Source organism: Scomber scombrus, chromosome 9, assembly GCF_963691925.1.
Source record: "Scomber scombrus chromosome 9, fScoSco1.1, whole genome shotgun sequence".
In the NCBI taxonomy this organism is placed as follows: domain Eukaryota; kingdom Metazoa; phylum Chordata; class Actinopteri; order Scombriformes; family Scombridae; genus Scomber; species Scomber scombrus.
In genome coordinates, this window is record NC_084978.1 from 26,518,427 (window position 1) to 26,524,523 (window position 6,097).

The 6,097-nt window shown below is 40.6% G+C and overlaps 1 non-coding gene across 1 annotated transcript; it reads left to right on the plus strand.

Annotated features, from left to right (window-relative positions):
• Positions 1 to 5,461: 5,461 nt before the first annotated feature.
• trnal-uag (transfer RNA leucine (anticodon UAG)) lies at positions 5,462 to 5,543 on the plus strand. Its single transcript has one exon. It is a non-coding gene; the product is annotated as a tRNA-Leu (tRNA).
• The last annotated feature ends 554 nt before the right edge of the window (positions 5,544 to 6,097 follow it).

Sequence of the window (6,097 nt, forward strand, 5' to 3'; positions counted from 1 at the left end):
ACTCTGCAAGGTCAGTGAATAACACCTTATTACTCTCCCTCTCTCTCTATCCCCCAAGACATACTCCAAGAGCTATACATCTTACACACAGCGGCTGCTTACAGTGTATCGCATATCAATCTGGTTTATATCCCAATTCCATATGTGGGCAAAATTCACTCATTCCTTCCTCTGTCAAACACACGCACACACATTTTTGTACTATGGTACCAGATGGTGTGCCTCAACACAGTCAGGTGGCAAACTGAACCATTCCTCCACGTTGTTACCATGGGGACCCCACCACCAAGCACACACACACACACACACACACACACACACACACGCACACGCACACGCACACGCACACGCACACACACACACACACACACACACACACACACACACACACACACACACAGTGCATAGTCAGCCACTGGCTTCATAAGGTCTCTGATAACAGCATTTTTCCATGAATGCTAAACATTGTTTAAGCAGTAACAACTGAGCAGGTTACTGTGCACACTAAAATCATTGTATTGTTGTGGCAATGCATGAGGATTTCCACTGACAACCTTTATATACAGCCCGCCATCTTTTCATTCTGCTACATGCGAAAACCTTCACATACAAATGTAATTAAATTTACATTAAATGTAAACCTAATCCTACTTCTTATCTAACTCAGAAATTCAGCTCTGTTCTCCTGTATGTTGGAAGTAAGTGGCTTACACTGTTGTTGTTTTTTTAATCCTTTAATTTTTCTAACCCTTATCTCTTCAGAGACAAACTGCAGCTCAAATGAATGCAATCCTTAATTGTCATCATTAAGACACCATCAAACATATGCACTGCAGTTAATTATCATGTTTAAAGGTATCCTTTTTTGTCTTTCCCCATGCGGCATATAGTTGTGTTGTAGTGGAAGAGAAGTTAAACAATGGCCAGAAGCAGAACTGAAGGGTAACATCTGCTGGAGAAGGGCAATTATCTGTTCACACTGGGCCTACTTTTGGTTTCATTGTGGTGTTACTAAATTATATTTGGGGAAAGCAAAGGTGTTGTACACCATCAAGGCTGCGTTGTCCCTGCAAGCTGCTTTTTCATTGGTTCTGAAAACAATGGTGGTTGTATACAGTATATATATAACTGCTTCTCTGTTACATGCTATCAATCTGTCATACTACATTCTGTCCATACTGCTATCATTTAACTTCTATATTCAGATGTGGGAGGTGGGGTGTCAACCTGATGTCACTATTTAGTTTTCGGAATGTCCCATAGTATATCACACTTTTTTTTCCACAGATTTTTGGAGGGTCAAGTGGAGAGAATTACTGGATTCTTTGTAGAGATTTAGTGTTAAATTATAATTCTGTTTTATTCCAACCTGGCATATATCCCATAAATGTGGCCATTGTGGCTCTGTGGGTCATGGTAACTCACCAGATCTGTTATACAAATTCAGGGAAATGAGGACTTGTGCAAAACAATGTACACTAGGGGCAAACTGAGCAAGCCTCCTACAGTTTTCCAAATTAATGCTCTTATCCTTTTAAACCTTCAGGTTTTTTAGTGAGAGTAAGCAATGCCACACTTTGCCTTCAAACTTGGACTTTAGTTGCATTCAGATATTTAGTTAAGCACATTTAAATGCCAGAACATTTGTGTTTATTTGCCTTAAACCTCCAGAGAGACAACTGTACAGATGTGTGTCATTGTGTTTATATTTCCCTTTAGTCTCTGTGCATCTGTATTTTTCTGTACGCTTATGAAGCAGATTCATGAAGCCCTGAGATATAAGTGAATTTTTAACTCACACAAATGTGGTCATACCAGATTCCACCACCTTCACTTTAATTTTGCCTGAACACACATGCATGCATACACAAATATACACATGAATTTCTTATACAGTTACTATTAATTTTACATGTGTTTTGAGGGTGTGGGGGGTTTGTTTACATTTGTAATATAAGTAAACAGAGTTCAGGCTGTATTTTGAGTCATGATGTTTTTTTTGAAACCACTTGAAAACAAGGAGTGGAGCGAACTGCATGCTGGGGCTCTGTACTGTCACCTCTGTCACCACCTGTGTCTCTGTCTAATAAGTAATGTGTGTATTCGGGGAATGAACAGTGGGAGACAGAGAGGGAGGGAGAAAGACAGACTCAATCGCTTGTGTACGCTAGGAATAGGCAGATGGAAATCAAGAGAATGGCCTCCTTTTTTAGACATGTCTGACAGTGACCATGGTCACTAAAGTGAAAGTTTTCTTTTATGTTTTGTCATCTATTTTCCTCACTTTTTCTCATATGCATGTTAGTATATGTGACATGGATTTTCACAGCCTGAAAGAAAACCAGTCAGACATTTTCCCTTTTTTATTGTACCCTCTTTTTCACAATAAGTAGGAAACTTTTGCAAATCATGACAGAAACAAATTGTAACACCACTTATCCCCATTGAAACAAACTGAATGTAGAGAATCGAAAACAGAGATAACAAGAAGACAGAAAATATATATGTCCTTGGAGATGCAGTTTGCATTTTGTTCATTTCTTTTATTAAGACACACTTGGACCGAGAGAAATCAAAGGAAATTTCATATTTTAGAGCTGAGATGCGTATAAATCGATTTGGGACAGAACACTTGGGTTTTGGAGTCACAAGTATGACCCTAAAGAGGCAGAAAAATTACTTTCGGTCCAAATCACAGAGACGAGAACAGGTTGCTGTCTGGAGGATTTTTGCTTTTTGCAGTTGTTGTGTCATGTAGTACATATCTGTTGGAAGCCTGACAGCAAGAGCTTAACAATTCTATATTACCAGGGGATGGTAAATTGTCAAAAAGATTAACTGGTTCAACCAGGAATGACAGATTGAAGAGAACTTCAGAGTCCCTCATCAGGACAGGGAAATGGTCAACTCACCACATTGTAAACTCTCCTTCTACCGACTCTGCTACCTTGCTGGTTGAGTATATGAACATTGAGGAAAAGTTGGAGGGGATAAACACCATCTACGATCCCACCCACATAGACAAGCAAGACCATCTCTGTGCCCATCACTGCATTCATGTCAACATTGGAGAAAACATGTAGAGGGATTAAACACTGGATTGGTGTGACAGTAAGGATATTGAACTGCTGTTCTGTTCCTGCTCACCTGATCTGGAGTTATTGTCAACCAGTGCAGACTTTCTATCAAGAGAATTTACATTAGTCATCATATCACAGTGGTCTACATCCCACCACAGGTGAGTATAGAGGCTGCCCTAGAGGATCTTTGCAGAGACTTGCACTGCTCATAGACCTGCAATCCTGATGCTGCACTCATTATTACTGGAGACTTCAATCAGGCTAACCTTAAGAAATATAAGTTGAAATGTACAGCATAAACGCAGTATTAATGCAAGAGTATACCAGTGTATACCAGACATAATGCATATGAATAATGAAAACATGAATAAACCAATATGAACAGTTACGATTTGATCTCTGTTTACCTGGGTTACTTTTCTGGCTTCATTAAGATTTAGCTTTGCATCAGCAACATAGGCACCATCAAACCTTGGCCAGGTAAACTGAGAGGCAATAATGCAAAGGGCTGTGTCAGGAGAAAAACTATATTGTCAAACTGTCATTCAGTTAGAAAAATGTCAAATATTCATGGTCAATTTATGAGTGTAGCCGTCCAAATACAATTTACAAATTCAATGGTGGTCATTGCTTATGGCCTACTGCTCCTAGCACTTGTCCCAATGCTGCACTCTGCTACCCTACAGCCCTTTGGACAGGACTCACTGCTGCAGTCTGTTGCCCTGTGGGCCCCTGGGCAATTCTTGCTCCGGTTGGCTGTTGTTCCATGACAGTAGATACATCACTAATTAGTTTGTGTAATCACGCACACACACACACACACACACACACACACACACACACACACACACACACACACACACACACACACACACACACACACACACTGCTTGAGTGTTTAATTGATCAGTGTTAACATCTGAGTGTGGAATCCACACACACACTTCCTCACCTGACCTTACAGGGACTGCTTAGTTACAACAAGTTACAATGAGTGAAACATTTTGTGAGAGTAAATAATAGCTGATACAATATACTTTGCAATGTATATACTCATAACCTTTGATACAGCTGACACTACTTGTGCCTGGGAGCTGGACTGTTTCCTTCACCTGCAGGCCAGGCCCCAGTGCTGGCACGAAGGGGTGGCCTAAGCCACCTCGGCTATGTTTGAAACACTATTCATGAATGAACCTGATTTCCATAATGAATACATATACTTATAGTGTGTGATGGAAAATATAATGAATTAGAAAGCTAGTTGTGTACCTTTTTAGGGCAATCATTTTAATGTTTAGTAATATTCAGTGGCCTATAGTAAATGACGCTGCAGTTTTGCTACCAATGAAATAGAACAGACAGCGTGATATATATTTATACTGAAATATCACCATGAATGCAATGTAAGCGTAGCCTGGAAATTTGGATTTAGGCTCCAAAAAGGAACAATGCTGAGAACCAACATTATTGAACGTGAAGTCTGAAGAGCAAGAATTTCCCAGGTGTCTATGCTTTGATTGGCACTAGCACTTCCAAATCATGAAAACTCAAATATTCAGCTTTGGCCAGCACAGACATGGTCTATGGAGGCATAGGTTCAAATCTCACCACTACCATGTTCCGAGGAAAGATGACTGAATTGATTGTGCTAAATGTGCACCAACTCAGGGCTTTTCCATCAGCGTTTTTTCAGTATGAAAGAATTGATATTCTCTTGACAAAATTATATTTCAGATTAAAATATTTCAACTGTGGTGCATTATTCCCAAATAGATTGTCATAGGAAAAGCAGTTGCTCATTTTTGCAGGTCCACTTCATTTAGCGAAACTCTCCAGACACCATGAGATCAGTTTGAAATCAGCGAAATACAGGTTTAAGCGCAACCACCACCACTAACTGAAAGCAGAGTGGCGCAGCGGGAGCGTGCTAAGTCCATAACCCAGAGGTTGATGGATAGAAACCATCCTCTGCTAATTAATACATTTTTACAACCAGCAAGGCTCCAAGTGATCTTCATGTTATGGAGTCCCATCACTGCGAGTGGGACTTCCTGTCAAGTGCATGGCCAGGTAAAGATGACTGAACTGTCCCTTTCAGGCCTTCTGTATGTTGTAAACTTTTGCCAAAAGTTGCCCGTCAAAATCCTCTGGCGATCAAAAATACGATATCAGTGGTGGCCAATGCTGAATGTTTGAGTTTTCACAATTTGGAAAGAGTGCTAGTCAAAGCACAGACACCTGGAAGATTTCTTGCTCTTCACACTTGACGATCAATAATGTTGGATATCAGCAGTGTGCTTTTTTTCCATGTCGCTACGGACATTGACGCTTTAAAAAGGAATTTCTGTTTTCTCTCTTGAAAACACCTCAGGTCAAACAGAGGTAGTGTGGCCGAGTGGTCTAAGGCGCTGGATTTAGGCTCCAGTCTCTATGGAGGCGTGGGTTCAAATCCCACCACTGCCATGTTTAGCTCCCAGTACTTGGTGTTTCCAGTCATAAAGTGGGCATCAAGGCAGGATGTTTTTAAAGTAACTCAAAATCAAGGTCAGTAAAAAAAACTCACAGTGTGCATTCCGTGAAAGGTTATTTTTTGCAGTGCTTCTCTCTCAGCCATTTCAGAGTGGAAGGATTCAAGTTGTTATGATAAGATACTGTGTTTCGCAAGTCAACTAAATTTTTCCTAAATTCCCCAGGCGTTTACAAATAAGAAATTGGTTTGGCATTGCAGAATGCTGCAGGCGAAGCGTGCTGACTCCATAGCCCAGAGGTCGATGGCTAGAACCATCCTCTCCTAATTTTCAACCCTTTCAACCAGGAAGTCACCATACAGTCTCTGTCTTGTCCATCCACGCCGACATGGCCAAGTTTTCATGCAAATATACGCCACATGCCACTAGTTGCTTAATAGAGATGTCTTGCCCCTTTGCTGCTGTTTCGGACAACATAATTAAATTGCAAGCTGCTGATGCTATATGTGCTGTTGCAGGCCTTGACAAGACAATTTTCATTTGTCAATA